Here is a 23895-nt window from a genome sequence, read left to right as displayed (position 1 = left end):
GGAAGCCAGGGCGGCTGCAGTCTTTCTCCGCCCCGAGATAAGGCTGTCTCCAGCCGGCCTCGCACACCTCCTGTCATCTGTCTGCTCTCCTTATCAGCTGGCTGGTGCAGCGCGCTGGTGTTGAAGCTCTAATTAAACCACGCCACTATTACCTTTGATATACTGGACTGAGGCCGAGCCACTGGACTTTTCTGTTAACTTCTCTGTTAACGGCTCCAGTTTTTTAGTTTGTTGTAATTTCATACCAGCCATATCTAATCCAAGTATTCACTGTCTGTTTGTTTGTTTGTTTCAGATCAGTGGACACCTGTGTTGTCTGAAAACACCACATCTGTGCTGTTTCTCCTCTGACAGTCCCTCCAGCCAGAGGTGTGAAGATGCTGATATGGTTGTCAGCAGGTAAGGAGCTTTCTGATGGATGAAGCCACCCACAATGTTGCCTCCTGTAATATGCCTGCATGTGATGCAAATGACCATATTTTAAACATATGGTGGAGCTGGCTTCCTTTGACGGAATGGCCTTTAACCTTTTTAGTTAAAAAACAAAGGAGTTATGTGTGGACATTTGAAGGATTTAGAGGATTCAAAGCTTGATGCGCTGTTGAAGTCAAACATATATGTGACACATTTTTCTTCTTTCTTATCTTTGAGCATTCACAGAATGGGAGTGTTATAACAACAGAGCCATCAGATTATTTTATAATCCTCCTGGCATGAATGCAGCCTCCCGTGTCGGTTGCGCAGTTGGTTTCACACCTTCTTGTTCTCTTATCAGTGCCTTTCAACCCACAAGAATCCAGTCACCTGGGCAGACAAAGTCAATACCGCTTGGAACAATCTTGACCAACAAGTTATGTGGTTGCACGTATTCAGTGAGCAAAATAGCCCATTTTGTCTCCATTCATTGTATCTGTCACACTGAGTGCGAGATAAGGCACCGCTGATAGAGGTCTGAAGAAACACTTGAGCCAAAAGTTGCACACAAAAGGTATACTCATAAATGTTTATAGCTTGCCATTAAACTTTGCTTAGATGTTGAATGTGTCACCGGCTGATAACGGAGCCTGTCAGCTGATTTATGGTCATCCCTGAAATTGCCTTAGTGACGCCTGGAGAGGATGACTAACCAACTCAGGTAGAGTCAACAAGCACAGACAGTCAGATAAGAGCGAGCGAGGCAGACACAAAGAGAGAGACAACAAGGGAGAGCCCTTGGGATGGACGAGGAAATTGAGGGTCACTCCACGTAAACATGGCAGACATCTCTCGATCTGCCCCGAAGACACAAAAGCAGACGCAAACTATTTTATCTTATGGCTCTGTTGTTTGTCTCAGCAAAGACCGAAGTTTTGAAATAAATCTGATATCAGGCCTTTCGTCTATGATGCTGTATCGGCTATTAAAGTGTCTCTCGCTATGTCCATACAGGCAACAAAAGGGCTAATGTGGCATTTATCAAGCATGATATCATTACTCGGAGTGTGTCCATATACTCTCCCTCGCTCAGCTGAGACGTCAGACCTCAGTACCATTTGTCTCAATCAGCTGCCACTGTTTCCATTTGGCCTTGATACCCATTCAATATTGAAACCAGCAGCTCCTAGTTCGGCCATTACAACTTGTATGAGCACATCCACCCGCACGACCTACGCACCAGCATGTCTTGCAGCCACACATCTCACCATAATGCCATTTAGAATAATAGCGCAGCGAGCAAATAGCAGTTAACTGCGTTAACGTCTGAATCAGGTCCGCCGTGCTAGCGTGAGCATCTGTCATCTTTATCAATAAGCAGGATGTCTGACGTGAATCACATTTGCTCCTCGACAAACCTCCCGTCCCCGTGTCGTCCGCATTCGTACGCAAACACGTGCAGTCACAAAGGATAATGTCACAGGTGCCGTGTGCCGTCCTCTGACCTCGAGGCTGTGCGGCTTTGCAGAGGTGGACTTCCTCTTCTCTCAATTATAGAACACTGAATCATGTCACCGTGCCCCTGGCTGAACCCTCGCCATCAAAGACAAGGCTCTTTTTTTGGGAGGCTTCTTCGATTTTTCCGGGGCGAGGTTGCAGCATTTAAGAGTGGAGGAGCCGGGCCTTTCCCCCCGAGACCGACCTTCTGACCTCCTTGACCTGCAGGGCGGCTCGGACAAAGGAAGCCTTTCCCTTTTAATTCTGCAGAGGGAGCGTTATATTGGACCTGACCCTGTGCACCTCTTAACCTCTTGGACCTCCAGCCTGATGTCCATGATTTAGGGCAAATTTCATTACATGCATTCTCTGGATGAGACTGTTGACGAAGAGGATGTGGCATTGCAACAACTCAGCCTGATTAAAATGTCAGATGGGGCGGACGGTGTCGCCGGCGTGGTTAACTCGAGCAGGAGAAGCATTTGCTGCTCTCCGCAGAGTCAAACTTAACATTGTTCCTCCTCTTCTTTGTCAGGAGACCTGAGGACCAAACCAGATCTCATTGCTAGCAAATTAAAGTTACTACCAAAAAAGATCCTGGTCAGGTTATGAAAGACATGCCAAAATTTGATGATTTGGCTTTGTTTGGGTATTGGTTGCTATAAAAATCCGGACGTGGTAAATGTTCATGACTGGACAGGGCCGTGCTTCCTGGTCACCACCGCACACTGGATCCAGATGATGTCACCGGTGGAAGATGGCAGCAATTCAACAATGGCAGGAAGTGACAATGCGTCACCTCTGTTTATTTCATGTCAGTTACGCAAAATAGTTAAATCTGCCCCGGGCCAAAACTCAAGCATTAAATTACACAAAAACAATGACTGGTGACATGTTTTAGCCACCTCGCACTCACTTGTCTGGGATGTTTTTTTTGATGGTGTTCCACTATGCCGCATTTACCGTCATCAACAGTGACCTTTGTTGCTATATGCGTAACAAATCATGGTGCCCAGATGAGAAAAAGCTGGTAAAAAGAGATGGAATGAATCTTGGAAGATTGTGCTGTAAACGTTTCCTACTGGCTTGTTTAAAATGCTACAAATCTGAATTCAGCTTAAAAAAAAAAAGGAGGATTCACTTCGTTCAATCTGCTCAGTTAACGTGCGTGTAAAATGAGTCCTTTCTATTCATATCCTGTGTAAACAGCCCTTCTCGGCAACTTGTGAAGCGGTGACGAGAAGAACAGAGCGCCAACACCACTGGAGACAAAAGATGAGTGAGCAGCGTCAGAAAGGAAAGACTCTTGAGACTGGCTGCCAGGACAGGCGCCTGGGCCTGTGTGCTGTCTACCTGTCTCTCTTCCTAACTTGTCAGCACTGACACCCTGTCAGCCCCACCTAGCCGGACCCTGTGGGTAGCAGGCAGGCGGCAGAGGTGGAGGTACACAAAGCAGCCAGGCTGAATGGGGCTGACTGGGACAGGCTCTAATGGAGCCAACCTTCCAGACGCAGACAATAGCGGGGCCTGAGGCCGGGGCCTGAAACCTGAAGCCCCGGCCTGGTATTTTAAGAGGCCTGAGTGGCTCTGGAGCCAGTTGTCAATCAATAGGTGCACACAATCGGGCAAAAACAGGGCTTGGATGGGTGGAAAAAAATTGAGACGATGAGAGAAGACAGAAAATATTGACAGATATTCTTTTCTTTTCCTTTTCAGTGAAGCAATCTCAAGATTCACCTTTGGGTCTTTTCACACAACCACACAGACACACACTCTTGCTCTTTTCAGGCCAGAACTGTTGCTTACAGTCGGGAGTCTGGTCTTCATTGTCTAAAGTGCCTCAAGAAGAGGTGGGGTGGTGGAGCTGAGTGTGTGTGTGTCTGTACATGAGCAGGTTTCATCAATACACTGCGCAATGCTTTCAGCAATCCCGGCAGCAGTTGCTGAATGTGTGTTATTTTGCACGTGTGTGTGTGCACATACCAGAGAAGCAGCAACATCCCCTTGCGCCCTCCTCCTTTCGCAAACACTTGCATCATTTTGTCAGGAAGGAAAGGACCTGTCTCCTATTCTTTCCTCTCCTCTGACACCTCGCAGGCATCTGAGGGGGTAGCAGAGGGTTTGATGATGCCGCTTCTAAAAGCCAGGGCCCGTCTGCATGGAGTGACAGGCCCAGCAAATTACCTAATACCTTCCCCCCCTGTGTGACATCACTGGACAATGCCTTCTCCTTCAGATCAGTCTGTCCACCAGATGCCCTCAGCGTGTTCCCCATGTTTTCTGTTTTTTTCCAGCCATCCATCCATTGTCTGTAAATCGCTTTTATTTCTAACCAGCGCTGCTAGTCAGCGGTCACTGGGCGAGAGGCAGGGCGGACGCCCCATTTTCTTTTACTCTTTCTCCCTCGTACTTTGCAGGCATTGCTTAATTAAAGTGATCACTCATCCGAAATGGTCATTTTTGATGTGCTCTCATGCCGGCAAACAGATGACTGTCACACAAACTAACAGGCATCAGCAACATCTGGTGAGATAAATATGACAGCATGGATTCATATTAAATCATTACGATAAAAAGCGGTATCGATCATTTAAGCTATTATTACAATATCTTAAATTTGTAAAGGAAGCAGGGTCTTTTTTATAGTTATTGCTCTGAGTTTGGACCTACTGCAACTCATTTGCATAGATTCAAAATCTTAACAATGGCTGCATGTCAACACGTTGCCGAGCGTTCGCTTCAACATGCCGTTTTTATTGAGGAATTTGTTTAAAAGATGTGCAATTTTACTGTCATAGTTGATGTAGTGTACATGAAACATCTGAAGCCACCATGTGCAGGCAGCAGACTGTTTATTCTTTCGCAAGGTTGCCTGTCCTCGGGGAAGAGATCCCGTAGGTTCCCACTGTTTGCAGGAAAATGCATTAAAAACAGCTGTCAGAAGTGAAAGATGGGCTTCGAACATGGTATGGACTGAAGAAGAGTCTGCTAGTAACACGAGGAAGAGGGGAAAAAACATATTTCTAGCAAATTCCAAAAGGAACTTTAGTAAAGAATATGTTTAAACGGTTGCAAGCATCATAGTTCTTAATCTCGGCCCAGATAAATATGTCAGCCATCAGCAGATTGATGAAAATAAGCCATGAAAGGCCAAAGTCGGTGAACTGGGATGTTTAGGATCTCACACAGTGACTTGAGTGTTTTAACTGCCAGTGAGATGCAGATTAGAAGTGATCAGCGGTACCATCAGAGAGTGGCGCCTGCCTCCAGTTTGTCAGTGAAACATGCGTCCAGGCACATCTGTAAGCAGTTGACTGGGCCTTTTCCTGCCGCTCTGTTCCTGAGAGGTCTGGAAGGGTGGCACGCCGAAGCTGACCTTATTGTGCCCCGCCTGTCACTTAACCTTCATGTTAGATGTCAGCTCCCCTGCCACCGCCATTCAATCGCCCCCCCCCAGACCTGACACCAAACACGGCGCATGCACTGTTTAAAGCTGTGACCTCGAACTTGGGGAAGAGAGAGGGGTGGGGGGTGGGGGTGGGGGGCATCAAAGCGAGAAAAGAAAAAGGAAAGGCCACGCGGAGAACTGAGAGAACTTCGCTGCATGTTACTGTAGGACAGTACAACAAGAAAAAACCCAACTGATTCCCATTCAGGTCTTTAACTTTAACTTCCTCACAGCAAACAGCCGGCCAGTTAGACTATGTCAAAAAGTTGCCGATGAAGATAAATTTGAAATTCTGAAAACAACCAATTTCTCACCCAATACAGTTATGATCTTCCATCTTTAAAACAAGACTGATTCCCATGATAAACTGCTGCAAAACGTTTACATATTCTCTGCCTCTGGAGCCCTCGAAACACAAGCTCGCGCTGTATAAATCTGTCAGAGCTGCAGAGTTGAGCATATACAGAGTCTTGATTTACACATTCCAGATGGGAGATTAGAGGTCTGTGGCGAAGCATCATGCTCTGCTCCATCCATCTGTCCGCTCCCCTGCCTCTCTTTGATGGAGATCCCGCTTGTCTTTGGTGGTAAAAAAGACAAAAAAAGATGAGGAGAAGAAAAAAAAAATCCCTACTTTGAGCTTTGCAACACACAAACATCAGCACAAAAGAAACACAAATGTTGGCTTTTGGGGAGGCACTGTCCACAAATGACATGACATGCGATATGTTTTATTCAGACACTGTATCTGGTCCCAATATGATATGGTAAGAAACAATTGCAGCATTTGGAACATGTGTCAGATGGTGGAAGGGGAAAAAAAGAGGATTTTTGCATTTTGACAATTCCCCACAGTCATTCTCCTGGTGAACTTTGCAACAATATGCAAAAAACAAAGCTCCCATGGAGAGACAATGGGCTTTGGTGAGATTTATGTGGTGCGAGCAGCACTCTTCCCCCCCTCAGGGCTTAGCCAAAGGTGCGTAAACAGTGATCCTACGATGCTGGGAAAAGGTCAGCTATCACTGCTCGGCTCCATCAGGTCAGAGGAAAACGCAAAAAGAGGAGGAAAGAGCGGGCTAAAGTGGCGAAGGCCCGGAGAATATGTTTCCAATAGACCCTCGTCAGGCTGCGTTAGCGTCTGCATCCAACACGTGCACCGCAGGGATCGTGACCCTCCACTTCCCCTCCCTCGCTCTCCCCAGTGGGCAGAGCAGGCCTGCAAGGTCATGACAGAGCTGAATGGGGCAGAGTCAGGCACAATATAAACTGACCCCCAGCAATAAGCCTGTCCTGGACCCCGCCCGCAAACACACAGCCTCTAGATGTTTCCACAGAGGAGAGGAAAGCCAGGTCCTACCCCATTGTGCTAGGGTCACTGTCAGCCTGCAAAATCCCACCGCCGCGCGCCAGCGCCGGCGGTGGGGAGCCGCTGAGCTCGCTGGGGGGAAATTGGTGATTAAGCCTGTCCCCAAGTGGCTGTTCAGCTGTGAAGCTGGTTAAAAGCTAAAATAAAGGGGCCGAGGACCCGAACAGGCCAGAACGTTCCCGCCATGGCTGCAGGCGGACCGCGGATCACACCGTCGCCAGTGGTACTGTCGGCCATGATCACCCGGCGTTGCTGAAACGCAGACAGACCACCCAGACCTTTATGCTCCCTCCACCTGCAGTAACGGGATACGTTTGTGGCATTATAAAGCATAACACAAAGTGACGGGCTTACAGACAAAATAAAGATCAGTCCGGACCTAAAAACTCCCGTTATACAAAAAGCTTGTGCAGTGGAGCAATTGAATGATATAGTGTGAATAAATATAGTTTGGCCCTGGATGAGACGCTTATTGCGTCCACATATGGACGCACAATCGGCTGCTCCGGTCGTCTGATGATCTGGTCATTTCGCGCAGCAGCGCTGCAACATAAAACATTCTCCGCCACTAAATCCAACTACGGCCAGTGAAAAGAAAACAAGGGATTCTTCCGGTCGACAGAAGAGAAATAATTATTAATTAGGGAGGAGTGCCTCATTTAATTAGCTGTTTCGTTAAGGAAATGAAGGCAGAGAAGCTCAGATTGAAATATGTCCATGTGTTCTCCAATGCATGACCATGAAAATAAAAGGAAGGGGTGGGAGGTGGGCAAGAGGGGGGGGGGGGTAGGGGGGTGGAACCATCCCTGGCTAATTTAAATACAGTCTTATTAGTCTAATGACCAGAGTCTGTGATCAGTACTCATCACCATTAATGCCACAACTCTCCCCTGCTCCGGTTGCCCAAGGCTTCTCTTTTTGCCCTTAGCCCACATTCAGCTGGGGACCCAACGCGTTTTTCCTTCCGCTACACATGAAATGTGACATTAGGACACTAATGTATGAGGAAAAGGGATGGAAAGCAGGGATGTGAGACACTCTGCACTCTTCCTTCCGTGGTTAATGATATGACGTGCAGCACCCAAAAAAAAAGAACCCCCCCCCCACTCCTCGCCTTTTAAACGCCATCAGCTCTGAGGCATTTCTATTAAGAACCCTCCGAAATGTTATAATAGGTGGTCTTAACGAGCTCCGACCTCGCTCCGCGGTCCGCCTTCGTCCACGGCCACATCGGCTGCACGCTCATGCTTATCCAAACGAAGAATGCGGCATTAAGTTCAAATGAGTTGGAAGATTGGAAAAAGAGGAAAAGTCCTGTTTATTGTAGCATGACATGGTTGTGTTCTCTACTTATTATTTTAGCCATATGTTTCCAGATATCAGTAATAGGCTAATAAGCGGATAATACACAGAGACACACAGCAATATTGTGGACAAGACATGGGGGAAACCTTTTATCGAGATAAAGCTGCAGAGATAGACAACGGTTAGCTTGAAAAGGGAAACGGTTACTTTTAAGAGAACAGTATATCAAACAATTGCCTTCATTTTTTTAAATACAGTTCTTTGACCTCCCTCCCTCCCTCCCTCTCTCTCTCTCTCTCACACACACACACACAAGAATCATAATAGTTATTATTATAAGTGATGTGTACTTCTAAACTCTGAGTCTCTGCCTTTTGTTGCTCCCACTCATCTCCTCATGGACACATATTCACCGCTCTGATATCATGTTTTAATCACCATGTCTTTTACTTCTGCTTCACCAGCAGTTTTATATCCTTTCTGTAGCCGAAAGGAAAGAAGTGTTTTCAAGGGCAAAACCCCAGTGAAAGAAAACCTTGGTCATTATTGTGGCTGCAAATGAGGTCTGAAGTCATTCAAAGCCGTTAAATAAAATACGCGTCTCTTTGATGGATACGAGTGCGTCGCCAGTTCCCGTATCAGCGTTCACGTGGCAAAAGCACACAGGCCGCCGAACGGGAGGTGAAAATATGAAAGTCACACGTCTAATGCCCAGCGTCAGCAGGCGTGATTTCACTCTGCCAGACAAAGTGGCACAGCTGGCAGAGAAAAGAGCAAGCAGAAAGTGGGCAGCGTGTTAAATGACCCACGGACGTGAATAACCTTGGTGGCTGGGGAAGGCCGGCACTAATTAATGATGGGCAGCCATGTTGGCCGTCAGGGCTTCGTCACAGGGCACAGTCCTTGGATTATCCCCCATGGTTGTCCTCGTCACTCCCCGGCTCCCATCCCAACGAATGCCACCACCCGGGAGGACTGTTCACCCCCCCTCTCACGCCAGTCTCGACCCCTTGCATGATAATCAGGGGCGGGGGGGGGGGCGCGAGAGGAAAGAATATGACCCAGTCACTTGGTGCTACCTTGTACTGATGGAGATCCCTTTAGCCTTGTTCCTGCACCTCAACGCAATCATTTTAAAATATTAAAGTCTGATGAGTTCAAATGTAAGTTGTATGCACGCAGGCTATATTTAGCCTTCATGTTGGTTTGAAGCAGGAAGCTGGTGTTTTGACTTCTCATACACAGGCAGCGTGGCTGGGCTAAATTCTCCTCAGCACGGGTGTTGGAAGTGAGAACAGCACTTGCAGCCAAACACAACTGTCAGTCACTCGATAGGATTCTGACATTCTGCCTCAAAATTGATGCCGCGCTCTGCAGTATCACCCTTCTGCGTCCGTTTGCACACGGTTTCGCATTCGCACAATGCCGGCGCGCTGAGGAATTAATATTTATCGCTGGTAATTTATGGATTCATTTCTCACCCACATCTTATTTGTTTCTGTTAATCCACCCTGGGGGTGTGACGATGGCCTTGGCCGGCCACCAGTGCTGGAGCTTTATTCCTCTTCACACAGGCCTAGTGTTAACGCCGCTGGCCAAGTTCACAGATTTGACTGACTGTGGACTTAATGCCGCTTGCCTTGTTTTCAGCACTTGTCCCTCCAGATTTGCCACCCTGGCTGCACAATTTCCTCCAATTCTAATTATTCATCAGCTCGTTATGCCTGCGCCTGGGCGCCACCCCTAATTAGAGGTGACGCAGAATTTGGTCCCAGGCTAGCCCCGAGTAAGGGAACCAGTTCAGAACCAGTCCGCGGCGCGCGCTCATGGAGGACTGGGTAACTGCCAGCCACTCCAAGAGCACAGAGGAGAGGAAGGGCCTGTCTTCCCCTCTGATGTGATGTGCCTTCACAGTCTCTCTCACACAGACACCGATCATTAAGCTGTCCCATATCTGCCAGCGCAACCTCTAGATATTTTCAGCATCCCAGAAACAATGAAAATGTGTTGCCTGGGTGGTGTTATATATCGCCATGGTGGTGTGATGTTTGGTTGTTGATCTGTTATTGTGCCATGGAGCTGAGGCAGGGGCGCTGAGAACGCTGGCAGAGGAGCGTGAATGATTAAATCATTGTTTCCTAATTAACATCAGGCCTCAGACGCAAAACAGCCTCCCAAGGTTTTTCATTATTTTTAACAAACACAGCAATGGTGAGGCGTAAATGCTTCTTCAGTGATGGTTTGCACATCAGAGCTGTTAAAAGCACCTTGGGTTTGTGTATCGCACGTGAAACACGGCGTTCCTTTTGCTGATCGGGGTGGTATGAATGTCTGGTGGCCTCGGGTTTCATGTGTTCATATTTGCGCGTTGATGCGTCTGCGCATGTGAGGATTAGCGTTTTGGCACATTAGCGGATCTGCTGCCACCGTTAATTGCGATTCTCCATCTTTTTCTCACATTTTCCTGCCCGTTGATGCCGTTAGCTCGCTCCGGTCCACAGTGAGGGAGGTTAGCGGCATCGAACGGACACACAAGCGAGCGCTCAGGGTCGCGCAAGTGACACGCGCCTCCCCTCAGTAAAATGATGCAGACTTAAGCGGATTTATTCATAGTCTCATGCACAAACAGAAACTCACACATATGTGCACACAGTAGTGCTAATTAAAGCCCTCAGTCCGAGCAGAGAAATATGTAACCCTGACATTTAGTCAAGGGAGATTTGGGGAGATGGGGAGAAATTCTAGCACTGGGCTCGAGTTGGGCCTGAGGCAAGCTGGCAGACAAAAGGACAGCGGCAGGCAGGAAAGGCTGGAATGGGGAGCGGCGGAAAGGTCATCTCTGTGAAAAGGCTAACGTGTCAGTGCTTTTGTTCCTAGCCCTTGGAACATATGTTTTGTCCACCTCCACAGCTCCCGCTGCTATCTAGATGAAATCTAACCCTTTCGCCTCAAAACCCAAGACCTACGCTCACTTACGCAGACGCAAATGTACAGTGGACAGTGGTCGTGTTACGACATCACAGTTGTTAAGGATAAACGGATAAACGGTGGGGAAGGTGTTGCCTTACTGCCTTTAGCTCACAGAGGCAGCAACAGCCAGGAACACCTGTCTGCTCCCGCACTCAGAAATCAAGATAAGGAAGAGGCGACAAGAGAAGGGCCGAACAAATGTGTTAGAGGGACTGAAAAGTGAGGCCACCAACTCAAGGGCAACACATTATTTACACAATGAAACGTACATAGAGAAGAAAATTAAAAGATGAAGTCTGAAAATCTCGACTGTGACAAGTAACAGTATTTAAATAGACAGGACACTGACCTCAGTTTGATCTCAGAAACCCAGCTTTTATCTTATCTATTCATTTTTCATGAGAATTTATGAGGGGATACGACACAATCTGGAAATAAAGCAGATGATGATGTGAATTTAGATGCTGCACATAAACCTCTGTGACACGGCGACCTCCTGCTCACCCACCGACCACGTCCATCCACCCCCACGACCCATCAAAGAACCTGTCAGGATGCATCAGGATCTTTTGTGTGCGTGTGTGCGTGCTGCTAGAGGAAGATGTGGAGGTGTTTGATGAGGTCAGCTCATTAGTGGGAGCCGCTGTCACTTCGGTACCGTGGACCGAGCCCACCGATCAGCTCCTATCTCCGGCTACTGTCCCATAACCTGCACACATGCCTCACATGGCTTCTTTTGTCATGTCTCCCCCTCGCTCGGTCGCATGTTCTAAGCATGGTGACCTACATTTGCATAAACAGTCTGTTGGCAGATTGGATTCATCAACGAGTCCCCTACTACTCCGACACTGGTGGTCAACAAACCTCCATGTCAGTAAAGATCATTTGAAGAGCCGGATTAAGGGTCCGAGATGTCGCTGGAGAAAGAGCCGTTATTTGCTGCTGGATTTGCTGATGGTGTCTTTCGCTTCGCGTGTCTCCGGCCTCGCCTTAAGCGCCATTTGGGTCTCTTTTTTTTGCCGTGACAAATCTGGAGAAAGGGAAAAAAAATCAGAGTGGCAAACAGAAACACTGAAAAAGGAATAAATAAATAAATGATGGTGTGGGGAAAGAGTGCAAATGTGGATGGCGGTCTGAGAAGAGAAGATAGAAAGTGATTATAGGCAACGGCAACGCTGGTGATAGTCCTCGCTTCACGGTCTCTGTGGACCTCGGAGATGAGCCTGAGAGGGGGGTAGACAGCCAACATGGCAACCTCTCAGCCCGCATCAGGCTGTCACCGGCTGTGATGCCCACCCAGGAGACCGCGGCGTGCTCGCTGCGAGTGGGACAAACTCATAAAAGCTGTTATTGCGCAGATGGTTTCTGCTCTTTTCTCCTCAAAAGCTGTCAATGACGTGAGCGGGCCCTCGCCTTCGGAGGAGAAGGATAGAAATGGGTCCCGTCTCGGCGCTGACCACAGGAGCTCGCTCACAATCAGGGCGTGAAATGCTAAAGAGCTTCCAGCCAACGCGCCTGCATGGTGTTTCCCTCCCCACAACTGTTCATTTGACATTAAGTAAATCATCACCGCATTGGTGCCCTGAAGGAAGTCACACACACACAAATAGCCCCGCACATGAACACAACACACCCGCTCGGTAACTGTTTACTATTAACCAGTTGGGTGACCTGGTTCCACTCCTTTGCTGACACATCCCAGCAGAGGTGTGTGGGTGACCCCTTCCCTTCGTCACCTTCGTCAAAAATAGAGGATTTAACACATGAAAATCCTTAAAAAGGATTTCTCTCTTTGGCATGGTCATCCAAACCCCTGATGTTTCAATGAAGACATCGGGTTTGAACTTTTGTTGGCCTGCACGTGGTCTGTGGGCCTGTGCGGACAGGCAGGCGCTGTCAGGCTTTCACACATGGCAGATGTGTGCTAAACTTCCTCCCAGCTCTCTAATCTTTGCCGCGTGGCGGGGAGGGAGGGGACAATAAAAACTCCAGTCGTATAATGGCCACACATCTGTCTGGTCGGCTCTCATCTCCTCCCATCCACACGCTGTCAACCTCTGACGGACGGAGTGACGTCGCTCGCGTTTAAATGTCCTGATAAACCAACCTGTGGTGTTTTCACAGAGCTTCTAATGATTTTAGATGCAGGAATGTTCTTGGGCTGGCTCCTACCGGTGACAGAAGGGGCGTGCAGGTTGGTGAAACGCATCTGTCACATCTAAGTGGCTCTGAAAACATAGTTTACACTCGCGTTTAGGGACAAATGCAACACGGCAGGTCGCTATAATAAATGTTTATACTTTGGAAGGAAAAAAGTTCTCTTTCCACACATCGGGAGATTTAACTGTCTGACTTCTAAACACAATCACCGCCAACAGCGTACTCGACAGCGAGCGTTATATAATTAAGGCCCACATTGATTTTGACCTCAGGAGACAAAAGAGCTGTGTCACCTTGCTGCTCCTGGCTTTACAAATGCGATACTGAAGAGCTCCACAAGCCTTTTTTCAAGATGAACGGAGAACCTGACAGATATTTAGATTATATCTGTGAAACATCAGATACTTCAGCACAGTCTGAAACGGCTTAGTAATGTCTGAAAGGGAGCCTTTTACAGATGCCTGTAGAAGTAACAGGGGCCCTGGATGTCTGTGAAGATCCACTTAAACTGAGCTTCTCAATAACACTGCATTTCCCAGATCCCACCTTTGGCAAAAATTCCAAATGTGTCATTAACAGGCTCATAAATGCTCCGTAAATGACACGTGAAAGCCTCAAAATGAAGCTGTAAAAACTTCATTGTGTTCCTTTGGCATTCACTTGGAATGTTTAAAGCCCTCCAAAACACGATTTCTATACTTTTATCTACTCTTTCTACTTTATTAGCGCCACTCTGACTTGCTGACTTGCAGTGCAAATCCTCACCATCGTAATTAATTAATGTAATAAGGAGAAAGCAATTGTTGGGTCTTGCAAATCATCTTCTGCTGTTGTCATTGCTGTTTTATAGAAGTGCTTCAGCCTCATCATCTACGTGATTAGCTAATAAAGAGCTCCTAATGTCCTCTCTTTCCCTCACAGAGCACATCCTCCTTTTAATCCATAAGCTCTTAAGGCGGCCATAACTGCCGTCTTCATGTCAGGCCGAGAATGAAACCAGCAGAGTATAAAAGAAGCCTTCGCATTCACACACACTCAATATCAAACAGTAAAGAGCAATGGACTGAGTGTGTGTGGATAAGAGCAATCCCCACACACAATATCCTATCTGCATCAATTAAAGATGCAGATAGGAAGCAAGTCATTTTAACGTCGGCCTTGAGCGTTTGGAGTGGAAAGAGGCCTGCGATCAATACGAATTCGCTCGGCGTATTCCGTTTCAAGGACAAAAATCCGCACTGAAGGCATGAATAACGGCCATATCAAAGAGTTTCTGATGGTGCCAATTTAATTAGACCAATAAGAAAGTGACACTTCAGCTTCCTATTGTTGCTGAAGACTGAAACCAAGATAGGAAACATGAGCAGTAGTCAGTGACCTGTATTTCTTCATGCAAGGGCTTCTTTTTTTTGCCTGTAGCGTTTTAGATCCAAGTTCTCATCCGTCCAGGTTCTCTGTAACCCCTGGTCCACCTTAAGAAAGCCCCAAACACCTCATCGTCACATCGGCTTAGAGACGGTTCCTGACGACCGCTGCGTTCTCAGATTCGTTATTTGATTCCCTTCGCCCTTCCCGACACATAAGTTGTGCCGGCTGGATGAAGAAGGGAACGAGAGCCGTGTCCGTGTTGTAGCCCCAGAGGCAGGACACGGATCCACGCTGAGGTGGGGGGCCGAGAGGGGAGATGCGACGACTCACGAGGTGGACCTATTGGGTTCACCCTCGGGGAGCGTACGGGCGTGTGGGAAGGGGGTGTGTTTGGCCATCTCCGCTGTGGTGGAAGTAACCTGGCATTGGGGAACTGTGTGAAGAGCCAGAAAGCGGGGAGGGGTCAGAGGAGGCAAAATGGGAGAAAGAATACAGGAGAGGGTCATTAAGACCGCTCCTGTGGAGTGTGTTGGGTCAGAGGAGGCGACATCATTACTGCCTGAAGCCTTTGTGCTCAGCACAGACGAGAGTTCAAACGTGGAGACACACAGCTCATCTGAGTGTTTAACAATGTGCCACTGACATCTTCTACATCCATACCTACATTTATCTCAGGGGCAGCGCTGATTAGACTCTGCTGATCCCCAATCAGCCCCGCTGCTCCTCCAGTCTCTCTTCCTCGTGCTTCTATGAGCCAGATATGAACCAAAAGGCTAAAAATGTGTTATTCCAACTTCATCTGCGCCACACAATAAATGCAGGTTGTTGACTCAACGTGGCGACCTTTGACACCCCGCGCTGTGCCCTCGCAGCCTTTCTTGCTACGTTTCATCAGGTCAGGAGTTCACAGTCTATCCATCAATGTCCAAACGCTTGATGCCTATTTTTAGACAAAGGCAGAGAGGAAATAGGACATGTATAAATGAATACACAGCTACAAGCACACATTATTTAATGATTTATATACAGCAAATGTTCTACGACAGATTGAGGAAATGGGTTTAAAACCTACAATCCTCTCCGGGGCGGATTTAGAAATATATATGGAAGATAATTATATAGAACATTTCTGTAATGCACAATCCATTTTCAGAAGATTTGTTTTGACTGATAATAATCCTCTGGAATTTAAAAAGAGTACAGTTTGCCAACATTAACCTATAAAGCTAAATAAAATAAGCATTTCCCTAAAAATTGATATGCCCTCATTGCAAAAGAATCCAATGTTATTCTTAATTCCTTTAGCGGAACTGGATAAATCACATTGCATCCTGGGAACCTGATGATGTCATCTTTTCATAATGCACTTCATAGCAACCATAGCAGGACTTCGATTTTATGCGCAATGCACACGCGTTGTTTTGAGCTGTTTCCGTTTGTGTATACATATCAATTTCCTTTAAGGTGCATTTTGTCACTACTGTTTTGCCAATAGCGGAGTCAATAAATGCACTAACCTGTGGGTCTAATGCAGCAAATGGAAGGAGGCCAGTGCAGTAACTATTGTCGATAGTGCGTCTTCGGAGGCTCACATTAGCTTTTTGTCCAAAAACACCTTGTCCTTGAGAAGGAAACCTCTGCAGTACGATTATATCATTCCATAATGATAATTATTTAGCTGCGTATTCTTACTTCCAAAATGAACAACAAGTGAAGCAACTCCCGCATTTGCATGAACACAAATGGCCCCTCACAGAGACTGACGCGAGGAGAGGCTAAAGAGAGGAAGAAACACCATCACAGTACTATTAATTTTTCATAACATCATGCTCAATACAAAATGCAATAAGTGTTTCTTGTAAGATGACTCCCAGGCACTTATAGCACTTGAGCATGTGGCAGGGCGCTCCGCCGAGGTCCGGCCTGCACCTTTGCCTGACTTGCTTTGTCTCTGGCAGGATGACATCTGATGCTGAAGACACCCAGGGGCTCGAGGAGAGAGGAGATCCTGTAAACAAACACATGTTTGAAGGGAAAGGACAGTAAAAAGAATGTTAAATAATCCTTCATTAGTACTCAGTGAGGCTGAAAATTGACTTCCAGGGAAGCGAGTATCTCTCTGACCTCTGCTCATTTCTTGCACAGGCGTTGCTAATGGTGATGTAACGGTTTATAGGGAAAAGATAGGGATGCAGATTACTGTCATACTTTGGTGCCTCCATTATCCTCACACCAAGAATCACTGTGTTAGAATGCAACATGCTGCCTCTTGCATGCTGTGTCTTCGTAGCTGGTGGCAACCCACAACCACTCTGTTCAAATGTGTCCACTCTTCCGAAATATGTTTGTTTGAACTTTAAAAGTCACGGTTGGCTTCTCTTTTTAACACCAGCGTGCAAAATTTCCCCACCAAATAACCAATCCGTTTTAGCAATTAGCTTTCTCGCTAATTGGCATTAGTGCGATGGAACCGCAGCAAGCTTGGGATTTGCATGAGTCAGCTGTAGGCCTTGAGAGCAAGAGAGAGAGAAAAGACATTGACATGCAAATGATTGTCTTGAACTTTATTGAGCGGGTACATTTAAGTTAATTTGCTGTTGGGAGTGGCTAATGGAAGTATGGCTCCTCCAGTAACTCTTAAGGAGTCAATCCACCTGATTTAGAGGAAGCCAGCACATAGATCTCTTGATTGACAGAGCTGTTACTCTGCATGTTACATGACTGACAGATAGAAAGGAAGAGGGAGTGAGGGAGGGTCCAGCACGGCTGCATTCCTGTATTTTATCAAGATGCCCTCTTTCAAACTGTGTTCCAGATGTTGGGTTATCCTGAAGGGAGGAGCAGTCAAGAATTGTTTTAAAGCCTTCAGGGGAAATCATAAATGTTGCACAGGGGATCTAATGAAAAATGCAGTATGTACACCCCCTTAGCTAAAACAGAGCAATGATGGACCACTGGGAATGAGGCGTGTTATTGTAGCATCATGGTGTACGAGAAGAGGCCTCTGGAAAGATCACATTAGAATCCCAGGAAGTTAGTTAACCACAATAATCAGAGTGCAGCGCAGTAAATCCAAACGTAAAGGCCCCGCAAACGCAAGCAAGAAGCAGTTTTAAGCTTGTGCGTTTTTAAAACCGTATTAAGAGATACAAGGTTAGCACAAGAATAAGACAATGAGGCAAGTTGACACCTCTCGCTGCTCTTGACACTGCAGGATGTCACGCAATCAAACCGGCCAATGCTGGGATTAGATGGACAGCGCAATACAGGGACTGTAGCACACTACAATCCAGCCTTTTCTCCTCTGAGCAACGCTGGATGAATATTGCTATTGGTACTCACTCTCTGTATCCCAACTTTTGCCTCCTGCTTTTCTGCTAGTCTGATGGCGATCACTCCTATTTTAATGTGTGTGTGTGTGTGTGTGTGTGTGTGTGTGTTTGCCCTTTTATAGATGTGTGTGAAGGACCCAGTACAGGAGCTAAAAGTAAAGCGTCAGGCCATAATTGGGTTACAGGGGCCGGTGATGGATTAAAGCACGGCTAGGGAGACGCTGCAGCAACATTAGGGTGTCTGAGATGTCAGGAGCAGAGCGCTCTCATTAATCGCCTTGGCCCTTACATTACTGCATTAGCTGTATTAGCAGCTTGGAGTCGGCGAGCACTTTGGGATTTCTCGCTGAGGCAGGCCACATTCTTCCCCTTCCACTCTGGTCACAGAAATGGATGTTTTCTCTCTAAAAGGAAGAAAAGCTCACCATAAACTAGATATTGTTTATTGTAAACGTTTATCTTCAACAGAGAACCTTGTGTTTTCAGTTAATCATGCCGAATCCAGAAGGTTGAATATCGCGCTTAGTGATGCACACATACACACACACAACACACACGCACACAGGACACGCACATAAACACTCGCAGTGCAAACCTCAATCAGCAATACCACTTTTCAATAACCTAATAGTCTTCCTGTGAAAATTGATTTGAAGGTGCGTGTTCCTTGACCCCGACCCCTGTTACTACCACCGTCACAATCTCGCGTCTCTTTTTCTTCTTCCAATTCCATCCATCTCCTCTGCAGCGCAGATCTTTACACTGTAGCTGTTATTAATAAGCAGAAATTGATTTTGCCGTGCGCTAAAAACATTGCGTGAGCTCTCGGGGGGTATGTTACGGACGGGGCTTTGTTGACTCAGAAGTGGGCGGGTTTCTGCGTCCTCGTGATGGAGGGGAGTGGGTGGGGCAGAGGTCATAAGGGAAACGTAGATGAGGATGTATAGACCGCCATTAGTGATCTTGAATGTTCAACCCTTGTCCACTCCTTCATTGTGAAGTGAGAGCTTCATCGCTCACCCTCGTTACCCCCTCCTGCCACCCTCCAGAGGCCACAGTATAAGACTTATTCACAGCAGAAGTGCCCCTGATCGGCTCAGTGTCCATGCAAGCGGGCTGGCTGGTCACGATCAGTCCCACCTGCTGCGTTCATGTGCATCAATCCGTTGAAGGTTTTTCCAAACCTCTTACGTGGTCAAGATCGTTCACTTCCCATGGCAGGAAAAACAGTGGGAGTGGTGAAAGTGAAGGGGGGAGGACAGGGACACAGTTAAGAGGGCTCAGTTTCTCATGACTGGTCCTCGGAGCAGACCCCATCCCCATTTTCCCCACTTCCACGCGAGTGCGCATGCACGCAAGCACACAGCTACCTGTTTGTTCGCAAGCACCTCTGTCCTGCTGCGGGACAAGGTATTAGCTTACCCCTGAGGGAGAGTTCTAATTAGGTAATTGACCGACGTCAAAAGCAGGTGCCTGTATCTGTTACAGCGGGCTCGACCTGTGCATTATTAAGCAGCGACCCTCTCGGCCACTCCTGCCAGAACCTTTGTCACAGAGGAGAAAGTGGCCAGGAGGAGCTTTCACGAAGATCCAGCCGTTCTCATAATTACACCTACTTGTTACCTGAGTCTTACTTTACTGCTGCACGCTGAAAAAGAGCCCCAGCAGAGGTCAATTTCTCACCGAGCACATGCAAAATGTTTTAAAAGAGTCTTTGTGGGGATATGGAAAACATTGATGAAGTTATCTTTCGTGGATGATCGCTGAATTCCTGAAAATAGCATCCTATCTGACAGGGTACACAACGCTTTTGTTCATCGACAGGGAAATGAAACTCGAGCTACACTTGGCCAGAACGGACAGGAGGAATTTGCCAAGTGGCAGCAAGCAGCACTTCATTCTGACACTTTGACATCCTTGAAATATATAAAGTATTGGGTTGCCTAGTTTATTCACATCAGGAGGCCCAACGATCGAGATATGGATTGATAGCGGAGCCGCGGATTGATTCAAAGCGCCGGGGTGTGTGGAAGTGCGTGCGTTTTGTTTGCCTGCATATGTGACAGCAACCTCAGAATGTGAGCCGGACCGATCCATTTCAATTCAGCAAGTTGCGCATTTAATTTCCAAGCGTGTTTGCTGGAAGCCAAAGAAACAGACTGCAACCGTTTTTGAGCCAAAGCTTTTTTCTTTCTTCTTCATTGAGCCATATTTGGACTGTGGCCAGCACATAAAATGTTACCAGCAAATACCATAAATGACATTAAATTTTCAAAGTGACTTTTACACTTTTGTTTTATGGTGACAAAGAAAATACACAGCAATGACAAATCACTTGGAAATGGGTGGAGTTAAGGAGGCTGCTGGAAAATGATTGGAGATAAGTTGATGTCACCTTATAAAAATGTTCTTGACTTTGTCAATAGAAACTGGCCACAAGACGCTGCTGAATGAGATTTTTGTTTTATACCTCTGAAGTCATTATTTGTATTTTCGTTCAAGGAAGAAAAAAACCCAATGGCCTTAAAGTTTTGTCTATATTCCTATCAATGCTCAAAACTGTATGCAAGAACTTCCAGTACAAATATCAAAAGTGCTTTCGACAGCCGAATATGGCCTCCATTTTGTCCTTCACTTGAGTGTATCAAGCCATGTCACAGGCTCTGATTCCCAGATTAGTCCTGCGGTCTTATTGAATGTTTATTCCCAAACAACCCTTAATCTGATCTAGCCTAATCTAATCCCATCCACGGTGCTCACTGGTGGGCGTCCTGCTGTGTACCCACGCTGGCTACAGTAACGCAGACGTCTCTCCCCATAAAAAAGAAGTGTTTCTTGAAGCAATCCATTTTTGTTTTCATCTACCAAAGCATGTCCTTGCGTCCCAGCATGCACTGTCCATGCAGACTGGTGAAGTGCCTACGGTGTTTTGGGTTCCTAATCCAATCATGAGGTTTTGGTTGGTAGAACACGGATGATCAACCCATCTTTTACCAAAAAATCAAAATGAAGCTGCAGTATGGCTCATGTCAATGATGAGATTTCTCCATTTAAATCACAAAACGGCAAATAAAAACCATTGTTGGAATAGTACCGCTAAGCTACTTATGCTGGGGAAGCAAGGTACACCTATAATCCACTCAAGCCTGTCTGGAGGTTTGTCCCAGCAAAAATTAAAATGCTCAATGACTTTGTGTGGCTAACACAAATGAGTCTTTTTGTCATTAATTTTTAGACAGTGACCTGATTCTAGAGATTTTTGGTGCCCATCTGTCCAAGAATCAGTCCACCATTTTGGTTCAGACTGGAGAACTGCAGCAACCACATGCTGAACCCCTCTGACACCCCTGTCACCTTGTTCAGCTCAAACAACTGCTAATAAAGCTTCAGGGTCCCCAGTTTGACCTATAGAAAGCAGACCTGTTCCATATAACCCATACAAATGAGTGATTAGAGTCCATCCGTGGACACCGATCACTGCATCTTATCTTCTCCTCGGTTCTGTTCCCCATCTGACAGAATTTCCTCAGGAGACCCCTTAATTTGAAATGACAGCACCCCCCCCTCCCTCCTGAAACTTCACCAGTATCTTTGTTTCAAACACTAAATAAAAAGTAGTTCTTGAAACTCCAAACAGTTCACCTTGATCCCCTTTGAACCTGACCTTTGACCTTTGGGAAAACTCTGAACTCTCTTGAACTCCCCGCCAAGCCCTCTACATTAGGAACCTCACGGACTCGTCAGTGAGGGAGGACGGTGCCCTCAAACATCTCACTACACAACAAAGAGGATTGAACAAGTTTTTAAAAAGTAACCCTTGTTCTTATTTGACTTCAAATCGCTCTAAAATTGTTTTCTTTGGCCTAATTTTCTGCCAGGATCTTGTTTTGTTTAAAGAAATCAGAGAAAAGTGGTTGTTCAGTGTGAGTATTAAATATTCAGGGGCAGACGCCGAGATGAACCAGGGCAGCTGGAGATTTAATCTTCGTCTCCCAGACTCAAGCACTCAAGACACGTAGGCCCGAGGTCATCTGCATCAAGAGCAAAAATACGTGTCCTGTGATTAAAACTATAAATCTGATTATCCTTCTCTTTCTTCGTTTTTACAAGAGGTCTTAAATGTGTGGGAGCTTTCTTCAGCCCTCTCCCCAGGTGTGCCTCTGCGAGCGTGAAACCCGAGAGTAGATTAAAGTGCCAAACTCGGAGAGTTAAAAATGCTTTTAGGAACTTTTAAAACTGTGTTTAACAGTGTGTTTTTAGTGCCTCCTAAAACCAACACACTCCACCGCAAGGCCACAGTAGAGAGACGGGACAGACAGACAGTGGGGAGTGCTCAGAGACAAACACATCCAAGGAGGGCATGTTTTTAAACATTATATTCGTGCACTTTTGGTAGGGCCTCTGCACGCCAACCTGGTCTGACCTCCCTTGTTTATCTTCGTTGTGGAACACATTTCCACATAAATGCTGGCTGTGACCAGGCCACGGACAAGGCAGCTCTTGAACTCTTCATATCTTTGCGTGTAAAAGCAGCCGCAGGGGGTCCTGACAAGTGAAGAAATGGAAGCCATGTGACACAGGACAGTACCTATAAATATGGCCGAGATCACAGAGGCGCTTAATGCCGGGCTGGACAGACGGCTTTTTTACCAGCAAGTCTACAACATCTTAAAAAGGTTCTGTCGTGTCATATGAAACCAATAAAACCCAAACACTTCCTTCCCGGCAGGGAAAGACCTCCTAACCCACCACAACTCACGGTCTGCTGTCCCGCCACACCGCCCCCTTGCTCTTAAGGCACGTTCATTCTTCTGTAATTCTTTTTGTTTTAGGATGTTTTATTTTTCCCCATGCCTTTAATTTATTTCCCTTTCAACATTTTTTCTCTCTGCTTTTGGCCCCTGAATAGCATCCTTACCATCCCTCTCTGTCTTTCTAATCCCTCTTAATGCAAGCAAGGGAGAATACTGTATATTTGAGGCAGGAAATGGTTGCTGATTCATTCCTCGACCGGATTAAGGGGAAAAGGTTGGCCACCACTGAGCTGAGGAATTATGGGTAAGTTAAAATAAAGAGAAAAGTTTTATTTAAATAAGCTAACAACATGAGGCCGCTAGCCCGCCACCACAAGCAAAATAAAGGGAGAAACCAAAGAACACTCTGTCAAATACGTTGTCTAATTTCCTCCAGATATGTCGGCTCATGTGAAGTGCGCAGTGTCATCTGGGTAGAATGTAAAATTCGGCCTACAAGATGATGTGGAAGCTGCGGTGGCCTCCAATTTTTTATTTTTTTTCCCCGCGATGACACTGATTAGGATCCTGTCCATTCCCAAAGACTTATGAGCTTGCAGGAAGGATCCTGGGCTGTCTGCAAGTCTGTTTCCCATAATGAGCCACACTGATCCTGTACTTACATATCACAGAATGCCATTTGGCCCAAAATTCATTCTTTTAAAGCATCGGTAGCTATCAATGTGAAATGCAACACTATGTATAATTAGAATTAAAACCACACTAGAATATTTTCGATATAAAGTCTCCCTTTAAAAGCGTATGCCATTGTGTCGTGTATTTAAATATGTCATCACATGCGACACAGGAAGATGGTTTCATTGTACATTAACACATAACAGCATCTGGCTTGTGTCAAGGTTTCTCCACTGGGACATTTGATTGAGTTAAAAGCTTATTTAGTTGGCACTGACATCCTTCTTCGTTGCAGAAGAGTACTTTGTGTGGCTGAATAGCTGGAGATTATTGCTCAGTGCCACTGGACAGAGGGAGTCATGGAAGGATGCAATGGCTCATTAATGGATTACAGTTCAGACTTCTGTCAGATGAGCTCAGTGTTTGAACAGGAGCCTGTCAGGCTGTGCTTAAATGGAATAAATGTTCTGCAATCAAATCAGATCAAAGCCACTGAAGGATCCCTATTCGTATAAGTTCAAACGTGCAATTGCGACTGAGGCCCAGATCCTGGTTTTGGTGTTCGTGGTCCAGCTCGTCCCTGGTTAAACACTTAAAAATAGT

At 46.4% G+C, this 23895-nt stretch overlaps 1 long non-coding RNA gene across 3 annotated transcripts in view; it reads right to left on the bottom strand.

The window, feature by feature from the left end:
• Nucleotides 1–10621: 10621 nt before the first annotated feature.
• LOC130517525 (uncharacterized) overlaps nucleotides 10622–23895 on the bottom strand; it is a 52760-nt gene continuing 39486 nt past the window's right edge. Inside the window, exons 3-7 of one of the 3 annotated variants that reach the window (XR_008947740.1) lie at nucleotides 16224–16539; nucleotides 16049–16152; nucleotides 15375–15471; nucleotides 15196–15278; nucleotides 10622–12033 (exon numbers count right to left, since the gene is read on the bottom strand). This is a non-coding gene — a long non-coding RNA (uncharacterized LOC130517525). Of the gene's footprint in view, nucleotides 12034–15191; nucleotides 15472–16048; nucleotides 16153–16223; nucleotides 16540–23895 lie in introns of all 3 variants that reach the window. The other 2 variants (XR_008947739.1, XR_008947738.1) reach the window with 2 other exon arrangements.

The sequence above is a fragment of the Takifugu flavidus genome, chromosome 20 (assembly GCF_003711565.1).
Source record: "Takifugu flavidus isolate HTHZ2018 chromosome 20, ASM371156v2, whole genome shotgun sequence".
Classification (NCBI taxonomy): Eukaryota; Metazoa; Chordata; class Actinopteri; order Tetraodontiformes; family Tetraodontidae; genus Takifugu; species Takifugu flavidus.
This window is presented reverse-complemented; position numbering and strand designations above follow the sequence as displayed.